The sequence below is a fragment of the Nycticebus coucang genome, chromosome Y, assembly GCF_027406575.1.
Source record: "Nycticebus coucang isolate mNycCou1 chromosome Y, mNycCou1.pri, whole genome shotgun sequence".
Lineage (NCBI taxonomy): Eukaryota > Metazoa > Chordata > Mammalia > Primates > Lorisidae > Nycticebus > Nycticebus coucang.
This window is the reverse complement of record NC_069805.1, coordinates 20,574,505-20,586,254: the sequence shown is the minus strand read 5'-3', so window position 1 is coordinate 20,586,254 and position 11,750 is coordinate 20,574,505. Positions and strand designations below refer to the sequence as shown.

The 11,750-nt window shown below is 37.0% G+C and overlaps 1 pseudogene; it reads right to left on the bottom strand.

Annotated features, from left to right (window-relative positions):
* Positions 1-407: 407 nt before the first annotated feature.
* LOC128579011 (ribosome biogenesis protein NOP53-like) lies at positions 408-1,051 on the bottom strand (annotated as a pseudogene).
* Between the last annotated feature and the right edge of the window lie 10,699 nt (positions 1,052-11,750).

Below are 11,750 nucleotides of genomic sequence, written 5' to 3'. Positions count from 1 at the left end.
GTTTTCATCAGCCTTCCAAAAGTGAATCACTCAAAAGTCAACCCACTATGAATCTTCTTCGATAAAGCCTTTAATTTAGGTTTATCAGTCCTTGCCACAGTACTTCCTCCCCAGCCAGTATGAGAAACAATTTTGATGGTGAATTTCATAGGAAAGCTACTGAGTTTTTCTGCTTCATTAAGTTTGACCCCTCCAGAAGCCCCAGACATAGCTCCCTGACCATGGACTCCTGGGTGGCAGCCTGCTCCCCTGGTGGGAAGGTCTAGCTTCCACTACAGCTTCTCCACCACTTCATAAGATGAAGAAAGCAGGGTATGGTGGTCTTAAAAAAACGGGTTATAAGGGGCTCCAGTGACCATCACCTCCACAGCAGCTGCCTCGGAGGGCTTGCTGGGGAGATATGCTGGTCACTTCACTCTTTTCTTCTTGGTCTGCTCCAAAAAAATCTCATCCTGGTCAACCAGGGGCCTGTCTAGAAAGTCATCTGAGGCCCTGAAATGGTAAAAGGGCCACTCAACAGCATCCTGGGAGCCAGCCTTGGCATTGGGCACAGGCTCTGCGCACCTCCTGGGACAGCTCACCCTGCTTTCCATCTTCTACCATAGCTGGTCCTTCCGCCTGAGCTTCTTGGTGTTGGGGACCTGGTGAGCAAGGATGTCTTTCTGGGCAGGGAGCTTAGATGTGTTTTCAAAGATGATATCTACTCAAAGGGGTTTCTTGAGAAGCAGCAACTTCTTCTGGACTCAGTTCTTCTTTGTCAGCACTTTTTACTTGGAGCCAGTGTCCACGAAGAAGAGTTTATCATCAGCGGCCTCTGACAACAAACCTCCACTTGTGTGTTTTTATAACTGCACATCCTCTAGGAACTGATCAACCTCCATCCCCAGGGGCTCTTGAGTCAGCTGACATCCATTTCGCTTCATATATCTTCAGCCTCATTATGCCACCTTACCACCGGGTCCACCCAAATGGGCCACAGACCCAGAAAGCCACAATCTGTAATGCTTAATGAACCAGTCCTGCCACCACAGTTGCTGCTGCCTGCTGCCATCTTGTCAGAGAGCCCTGGAGTGTGTTTGACAGTCCTGCTACCCAAATTACCCCATTCCATAATTTTGTGCCTCCCAGGAAAGTGGAGTTTGAAAAGTGAAGTTTTATGGGAATAAGGTGGAGTATTATGGGAATAAAGCCTTTTGGAAACCAAAGTGTGACACATTGTCATGCTCAAGGAAGGTGATAAGGGAAAAGCAGGAAATTTGTTTTGGGTTTATTTTCTCATAGTGTTTTCTTTTTAATTTTTATTATGGGTTACTGAGGGTACATTTGATTAAGTTACATTATTTGTGTTTTTAAGGCGAAGTCCAAAGTCTGAATTGTAGTCAAGTCTTTCACCCAGGATATATGCCATATACTTCTACCTTGTACCCCACAGGTGGGAGCTTATTGAGCCCTCAAGCCCCACTTCTTGAATTTAATGGTGTTTTTCTCTGTGTGGGAGTGTTGCTGTCAGTATACTGTTTTTGAATTTCTACTGAGTATATGGGATGCTTGGAAAAACAAGAAGGTTTGAATCAAAAATTTTGCTTTGTCTCTGCCTCCCAGAAACATCCTTGATTCTCCATCAGGCCTTTAATTCCATTCCTTCCTACTTTCAACATTTCTAAATTGATTTTTTTCTCAAATTTAATTAATTAATTAATTAATTATCATTTTTTGAGTTAGAGTCTCCCTCTGTCACTCTGGGTGGAGTGTGATGACATCAGTATAATTTACAGAAACTTCAAAATCCTGTGGTGCATCTTACAAGGGTATATGTGAAACTTAGTAAATGTGGAATGTCTTAGCACAATAAGTAGGAAAATGCCAGGAATGTTAACCAGTGTGATGAAAATGTGTTAAATGGTCTATGAAACTAGTGTATCATGCCCCATGATCACATTAATGTACACAGCTATGATTTAATAATAATAATAAAAAATCCTGGGTTCAAGTAATCTTCCTGCCTCAGCCTACTGAGTAGCTGAGACTATAGGTTCCTGCCACAAAACCTGGCTAATTTTTTAATTCTATCTGAGGCTGATTTTGAACTCTTGAACTCAAGCAATTAAACTGCCCTGGCCTCCCAGAGGCTTAGGATTATAGCCATGAGCCACTTCTCCTGGCCTCCAAATAGAACTTTTTTTTAATAAAAATTTATTAGTAGCCAAGATAATGAAAAGCACAAAATATGAAATCTATGAAACATTAAGATTGCTAAAGTTATTACACCAGAGATTTATCCCACCATTAGAAACTAATCTGTATCTCCTGCTTTGCTATGTGTATGCCCGTAAATTAGGAATACATGAATAACTTCTTTTTTAAGACTCAGAAAATAACTCTTAACTTATGCTTTATTGGTGAAAATGGCTGCATATTATTCTATTTTATATAAGAATCAACTGCAATTTATTTCAATTTTTGCTAAATATCACATATATATATATAAGAAAAATTGTAGCTATAATGTATATTTTTATATCTAGCAATAAAATCAGAACCTATGTCTCTTGCTTAGAGAATAGATACTACTTGTATATTTGAAGACCTCTCCCCAAGCAGATAACTATAGGGTACCCCCCCAAATCACCCTACATAGGGAAAATGGTAAAATTGTAACTAAAAATACCCATCTTACTCTCTTTATATTTTTGTTCTTTCTTTTATTGAGACAGAGTCTCAGTATGTCACGCTCAGTAGAGTGCCATGGCGTCCCAGATCACAGCAACCTTAAATTCTTGGGCTGAAGTTATTCTTTTGCTTCAGCCTCCCAATTAGCTGGGATTACAGGTTCCCATCACAACACCCAACTATTTTTCTGTTGCAGTTGTCATTGTTGTTTAGCTGCTCAGAGCCATGTTCTAACCCACTAGCCTTGGTGTATGTGACAGGTGCCATAACCTCTGTCCTGTGGTGCTGTGCCTACAAAATATTTTTCTATTTACAAAATATTCATTACAAAATGTTATAAAAGTGATAGCCAATATTTTGTGATGAACATGTTGTAAATTGAGGTACATTTAGCTATAATTTCCCATTTTCCATATGTATGGAACTTCGAAGCAACTTTTGGGAAACTCTGTATTATCCTAAATTTTATTATTTCCTAGTTTTTCATTGTGTTGCATAGCATTCAAGTGTTTTGTTTATCTATTTTTTGAGTCAGAATCTCATTCTGTGGCCATGGGTAGAGTGCTGTGGCATCATTACTTACAGCAACCTCAAACGCTTGGGCTCCAGTGACCCCCTTGACTCAGCCTCCTCAGTAGCAGGGACTACATACATGGGGCATTACTCCCAGATAATTTTTCTAATTTTTAGTACAGATGGGGTCTCACTCTTGTTCAGGTTGTTCTCGAACCTGTGAGCTCAGGTAATACACACACCTTGGCCTATGGGAGTGCTAGGATTACAAGCGTGAGCCACTGCATCTGGCCTTTTCCCTTTTTTTCTGTCAACATCATTTAAGTTTGCTGATTTAAGTTTAACTATAGGTTCAGTTGTGCTGTGAGATTAAAAAAAAAAAAAAATCTTTTAAACCTTCCTTAGTGTATATGCCCAGAAATGAAACTGAAGGTATGCTGATTTTCAACTTTACCTGATAATGTTTATTTATTTCCATAATAGTTGTACATGTATAAATATGCGCTGCCATGAGCAGTATACAAGAGTTCCAGTTGCTCCACTTCCTGGTTCATATTGATATTGGCAGACTTTTAATTTTTTTCCAACATATACATTTTTGAGTTCTGATAGGACATTTGATATCACCTAATATATTATTTACATTTTTAACTCCCTTGGTTTTAGATCTCAGAAATTACTGGGCTGGTTCAAATCCATCATTATCTTCTGAGATGACAGACTCCAAGGAAACAAATTCATCTTTTTCCCATTGCGTTGAAGAACTTCTATCTTGGATTTAGGACTTCTAATAACTGAATGATACTGAATTCTTTTTATTTATTCTTTTATATTTATTTATTTTTATTAAACCATAGCTGTGTACATTAGTATGATTGTGGAGCACCATACACTTGGTTCATAGATCATTTGACACATTTTCATCACATTAGTTAACATAGCTTTTGTAGCATTTTCTTAGTTATTTTGCTAAGACCTTTACATTCCACATTTACTAGGATTCACATTCTTGAAATATTGTTATACTTCATTTCCATAACAAGCCCCTTGGAATTCCTTTTGAACTTTGGTGAACACTCTTTTGTTCCAGCATTTATAGGATGTGTTCCTAGCTCTAATGGGATAATTTCAACCTCCGAATCTAAACATGCAACTTATATACTCCACTTTTTTTGAAAATCTGTTTATCACAGTATTATTTTCTCTTCCATTTTCATCAATAGCATTAGATTTCTCAACCGTTAACTCTGCTTAGTAATCTCCTGAATGGATACAAACAAATGTCCCTCTGTCAATATCATCCAGGCAGCATATCCCCTAGCCTTTTTTCTGTTTTGTACACTTGCAGCTTCACTTGAGGACATTGTTGGACAACTGGGTTTTGGCACAATTATCAATTATATTTGCACAACAGACTGCATTCATAAATGCCAGTAGGTACTTGTCTCTATAGTCTTTTGTATTTATATCCAGAGGGTACTTTATTACGTGACAAGGGAGAATATTTTGGCATTCCTGTTAGATAAAGACACACACAATTTGCTATGTCTACGCAGCCCTCAAAACAATCACATGAATCAGAGAACATGGTGGAGAAGCCATTAAAATGTTATGCGTGTGGCCACATGGCCTTCTGGTACTTAAACTGTGGAAGCTTTCTACTATCAATTTCATTAGAGAAAGGAATGAACACAGATTCCACTCCATTGCTAATGTCCACATCAGAAACAATTTCTTCTTTCTTTTCGTACTTCCCATACAAGTGCATTGGGAAGTGAAATTTCTGGAAGTGACATTTGATTGGGAGCTGCAGAAGGATTTCTCCATTGAAGGTTGGTAGCATTTTCATTAGACAGGCCCCAGAACAGGCATGACTTTAGTAAGATAGATTCAAAGATGATTCTTTTCCTCTAAACTTTATAGTTTTATATTTCAGAGAAAGAATTTTCTCATGTTCTTTAGATAGAAGTGCACAGTCTTTTGCAAAGTTTTCATATGATGTAGAAGGAAATGTATTTGATTGGTTTACCTGTTCATTCTGAGTCACAGGTATATGATCCTTTATCAAAGCTAAATTGTTATTTATAGTTGCTTCAGTCACTAGAATCATTGTTTGGCTATATTCTTTATTTGTAGAAGACCCATCTTTAGTCTTTCTTTCAGTGACTGTGGCACATTTTGCACTTGTTCAAATGAGAAGTCCATTTTTACATCATATTTTAGCTCCATCCAGAAAGTTTTTACATATCATTTTTCTTCCAATCCTTTGGTGTTCATGAATATAAGACTCTTTAACATTAGTGTTATCAGAGAACAGAATGGTATGAATCACTTTGACTGGAAAATATAACTGGAATCCAATTGTGGTCTCTAAGAAATTTCAAGCCCATAGACAAAATACATCATTATACTTTTTTAAACTCAATATCTTTTGATACTTGAAATTTCAAATTAGAAACTGTAGTTGAAGGAACTTTCAGAAATGACCAACAGTCCAACCACATAACAAGTCTAGGCATCTTCAAGTGAAAATTTTGCTTATACCAGATCACTGAAAATATTTTTTTAATGAAAACCAACTTTAACTTTGGTCCACAAATACATGAAACATTCATCTGTATCACATTACTGCCTTAGTGCACCACCTTCTGATTGACTACCAGGGCTCTCAACTTCTTCCAATATATTATCTAGCTTAGATTTATATTTCTCTGATTCCTAGATTGAGCAATATTCTCAAAGGCTTATTTGCCATCTGTGATGCTCTTTCTTTTATGAAAGACTTATGTAAATTTATCACCCATATTTTTCTGTTAGTCGGTTATTTCTTATTTGTAGAAACTTTTCATGTATTTTGGATACTAGTTTGTTATTATTTATTTATTTATTTGAAAATATATTCCTTCAGTTTTTGGGTTGTCCTTTCAAAATTCTATAATGTCTTTTGTAGAATAGAAGATCAATTTAATTTTTTGAGAAGAGTCTCACTCTGGCACCCTGAGTAGAGTGCCATGGCATCATACCTCACAGCAACCTCAAAATCCTTGGATCAAGAGACAGTCTTGCCTGAGTTTTTCTTTTTTGTGTGTGGTTTTTGGCTGGGGCTAGGTTTGAACCTGCCACCTCTGGCATATGGGACCGCCGCCATACTCTTTGAGCCACAGGTGCTGCCCACCTGAGTTTTTCAATTGTTAGTAGAGTTGGAGTCTTACTCTTCCTCAGCCTGGTCTCCAACTTCTGAGCTCAAATGAATCGCCTGCCTCAGCCTCCCAGTGTGCTAGGATTACAAAAGAGAACCACATCGCCCAGCTGCATGAGTTTTTTCACAATGTCCTTTTATTATCAGTTTAATTTCTACAGTATGTGTTCAGACTACTTTTTATTTTTAATATTGTTATGCATTTCCTCTTCTTTCTTAATCAATATGGCTAAAGCTTATACATTTCATCAATGTTTTGTGTTATTTTCTTTCCTTCTCTTTCTTATTATTTTTTTTGTTTTTGTTGTTTTATTTTAAAGTCTCACTCTATAATCCCGGCATTTGAGTGCCAAGGTGTCATCATAGCTCACAGCAATATTCGTCTCTTGTGTTTAACCAGTCATCAACCCTCGGCTTCCCCAGGAGCTGGAATTGCTGGTGCCCATTACAAAACTCAGATAATTTTTCTATTTGTAATAGAGATGGCCCTTACTCTTTCTCAGGCTGGTCTTGAACTCCTGAGCTCAAGAAATCCAGCTGCCTTGACCTCCTTTAACAGTATGATCACAGGCAGGAGCTACCATGCCCAGTATTAATGTTTTCAATGAAACAAATTTTGGCTTGTTCATCTACTGTGATTATTATTTTATTATCTTCTGGTTTATTATTTTCCTCTATTACAGTATTTATGTTATCAAATCTAAAAAAGCAGATGCTTAGCTCATTCACATTTAGGCTTTGTTTTCTCGCACAAAATTAATGGCCAATGGTTTAGAATTATACCACAAGTTCTGATACATGGTGTGTATGTTTATGATTGTTAAAGTAAGGAAAAAATGCCTAATCACAATGAATTCAAGAAAGAATGAGTGTACAGGCAGGGAAGACATGAAGTAAAGAATGCTTTTTCAAGATTTTTATGGAATGGAAAATAGAAAAATGAGTCACTAGCTGGAGAGAGTAATGTTTAATCAAAGGACAATGATTAGCCATATCTATTAAATATTGATGAGATGCAAACTATTCAGTTATACATGAATCTGTGTAGAACTAGTAGGTGTTTTTATAAGAATAAATGAGACCTACTTTTGTATATATTGAAGCTGTTGGTCATTTAGTGCCTCATTGCATATCCAGCTAAAGGTAAAGGTAACAGAGGAAATTCAGATTTGGAGCAAGCTTGGTCAGAAAAATAGCTCAAATTTACTGGCATCTTTAGAAACTGTCAAAATATATGTGCATGTGTGTATAAACAAAATGTGTCTTTGTATGTTTGTGGGTACATAAGATGGGGGTGGTATTGAGTAGTAGGAGACCTGGCTATCCAAAAGTCAGATTGGAGTCATTCACTAAGGGGGCTGAATATATCCAACATTCAGACAGAGCCAGTCTAAGATTGAGATAAAACATTCTAAGCTATACCTTTTTGTTATAGTTTTTAGCCAGGTTTGAACCCACAATGTCCAGCATCTGGGGCTGGTGCCCTACTCGTTGAGACACAGGCACCACCCTAAGCTACACTCTTGATAAGCTCACTAACGTCCAGCAGCAAGCAAGCTTTAACTCACTACATCCTGTAAAAGGAATCTTGAGGAAATAAAGGCATTCTTCAAAGTTTTCCTCATCTTTCATCAGAAGAGCTATTAAAAAATGAGAAAAAGCTATTAAAAAAAGAGAAAAAAAACTGTAACCTAGGACAATGGAACTCCATGAAGGAAGAAAGAGCAATTGAATGGGTATGAAAAAGGTAAACATAACAACCCAGGCTTCTCATGATTTTTATACATATGATTAGAACTTTGTAGCCTAAATTGTACATGGCTAACATGGCATTCAGTGTATCTGGAGAAAGTACATAAGACATTTCTTTTTTTTTTTTATTTTTTTTATTTTTTTTTTATTAAATCATAACTGTATACAATGATATGATTATGGGGCATCATACACTCACTTCATAAACCATTTAACACATTTTTATCACAGTGGTTAACATAGCCTTTCCGGCGTTATCTCAGTTACTGTGCCAAAACATTTACATTCTACATTTACCAAGTTTCGCAAATACCCCTGTAATATGCACCACAGGTGTGATCCCACCGATTCCCCTCCCTCTACCCACCCCCCCTTTCCCACTTCCCCCTATTGTTAAGTTGTAGCTGGGTTATAGCTTTCATGTGAGAGTCCCAAATTAGTTTCATAGTAGGGCTGTGTACATTGGGTATTTTTTCTTCCATTCTTGGGATACTTTACTAAGAAGAATATGTTCCAGCTCCATCCATGTAAACATGAAAGAGGTAAAGTCTCCATCTTTCTTTAAGGCTGCATAGTATTCCATGGTATACATATACCACAATTTAATAATCCATTCGTGGATCGATGGGCACTTCGGCTTTTTCCATGACTTAGCTATTATGAATTGGGCTGCAATAAACATTCTGGTACAAATATCTTTGTTATGTTGTGATTTTTGGTCTTCTGGGTATATGCCCAGCAGAGGAATTACAGGATTGAAAGACATTTCTATTTTAACATGTAGAAATGTTGAAGAGAATTTTCTGTACCCTACTTGAAATGGTAAAATGTTGATTACCACTTAGATACATATATTCTAACACTTAAAGTAAGTCCTAAAGAAAATTAAATAATTGTGTTTAACTTAATTATTATTACATTTATTTTTGGTGAGACAGAGTATCATCCAGTCAATTGCCCTTCATAGAGGGCTGTAGCATTAAGTAGCTCACAGAAACATCACACTTTTGGGAAAGTGATCCTACATAGCCTCACACTTAATGTAGATTAAAGGTGCCTGCCACAATACCTGGCTATTTTGTTTAGATATGGTTTCTCCTTTTTGTTCAGGCTGATCTGGAAGACCTGAGCTCAAGCAGGTCTCACACAGTGCTCACAGAGTGCTGGCATTATAGATGTGAGCTACCATAACCCGTCTATCATTTTCTTTTTAAATTTTTTTCTTCCTTCTCCTTCTCCTCCTCCTTCGCCTCCTACCTCTTCTTCTTCCTCTTCCAATTCTTATCCTTCTATTCCTTTTCCTTCTTCTTTTTTCCTTGCTGTATTGCCCAGGCTTACTTCATACACCTGGACTCAACTGACTAATTTTGCCTCAATCTCCCCAGTAGCTGTGACTATAGAAAATTACTAACATGTAGAATTTTAAAAAATGTTTAAGTAGTTCATAAACCATAAGAGACAGGAAAAAGAAGGACAAAATGTGGAATAAGTAAATAAAAACTATGTAATAAAATGACACACTTAATGCCCTAGCAAGAATTACTTTCACCAGGCACTGTGCCTCATGCTTATAATCCTAGCACTCTGGGAACCCAAGGTGGGTAGATTGCTTGAGCTTCGCAGTTCTAGACCAGCCTGAGCAAGATTGAGTTCTTGTCTCTACTAAAATAGGAAAATTTGCTGGGAATTTTTGCTGGTTCCTACAGTCTAAGCTACTTGAGAAACTGAGGCAAGAAGAACTCTGTTTTTTTTTTTTGTTGTTATTGTTGTTGTTTGTGAGAAAGATTCTTACTCTGTCAACATAGGTAGGGCGCGGCAGCATCATAGCTCACAGCAACTTCAGACTGCTGAGTTACAGTGATAATATTGCCTCAGCCTCCCAAATAGCAGGGACAACAGGTATGTGCCATTATGCCTGGCTAGTTTCTCTATTTTTAGTAAACATGTGGGATCACTCTCTTGCAGAGGCTGGTGTACAACTCTTGAGCAATCCACCTAACTCGCCTCCCAGAGTGCTAGGAATACAAGCATGAGCCACTGCACCTAGTCAAAAGAAGAAATTCTTCTTTTTTTTTTTTTTGAGACGGAGTCTCACTATGTTGCGCTTGGTAGAGTGCTGTGGCATCACAACTCACAGGAATCTCAAATACTTGGGCTTAAGTGATTCTCTTGCCTCAGTCTCCCAAGTAACAGAGACTATTTGCACCCAACACAATGCCTGTCTATTTTTTGTTGCAGTTGTCACTGTGGTGTAGCTGGCCTGGGCTGTGTTCAAAATGGCCAACCTCGGTGTATGAGCCTGATGACATAACCACTGTGCTCCTGTTGCCGGTTCAACACAACAGGAACTATTGATCTCTAGAGTGATTTTCTTGTAATTTATAACACCAAATATTCTAACCTCTCGGCAGAGTGAGACTCTGAAAAAATTAACAACAAGAACAATCAAATAATTAACTTTGATGTATATAATGAAAAAATAAACATACATATTGATAGGGTTGATAAAAATCAATGATCAAATATAAGCAATCTATATGAAACTCACTTCAACTATAGTGACAAGAACAAGATGAAAATAAAACAATGGAGAATGACAATCAGGTAAACATTAAAAAGTAAGAATGGCTGGGCTATAATAATAACAAATAAAGTATACTACAGAGCAAAGAAATTTATTAGGGACAAAGAGTGACATAATATAATGAAGAAAGAATCAATTAGTCAAAAACCATGTTGACATACCCTACATACTATGTACTTATGCACTAAAGAGCACACTCACAAAATACATAAATAAAAAACTGAAATGGAAAGAGAAATATTAATACTGTATATAATTTTGCAATAGTAGTTTCTTAAAGTTAGCAGCCATTTTAGTGGGATGGGGCAGCTACTAAACATAAAAGAAGAAAACAAATCCAAATCAAGCTGAAAATAGGAAATAGTGAAGATAAAATCAGAAATCAATAATATTGCAAACAAAAAGAACAGATAAAGATGAAAGTGCCAGGTCATCTCATACAAAAAATAAATTAAGGCTCCATGTCCGAAGGTCAGTGGTTATGGCACGAGCCACATACACCAACACTGGTGGGTTCAAACCCAACCTGGACCAGCTAAAACAACAACGAAAACTTTAGGCATATAAACAGAAGACCAAAAATCACATCATAACAAAGATATTTGTATCAGAATATTTATTGCAGCCCTATTAATAATTACTAAATCATGGAAAAATCACAAGTGCCCATCGATCCATGAATGGATTAATAAATTGTGGTATATGTACACCATGGAATATTATGCAGCCTTAAAGAAAGATGGACACTTTACCTCTATCATGTTTACATGGATGGAACTGGAACATATTCTTCTTAGTAAAGTATCTCAAGAATGTAAGAAAAAGTATCCAAAGTACTCAGCGGTACTATGAAACTAATTTATTGCTTTCACATGAAAGCTATAACCCAGTTACAACCTAAGAATAGGGGGAAGGGGGAAAGGGATGGGGAGGTAGGTAGAGGGAGGGAGATTGGTGGGATTACACCTACAGTGCATCTTACACGGGTGTATGTGAAGCTTGGTAAATGTGCAATGTTAATGCATTAGCACA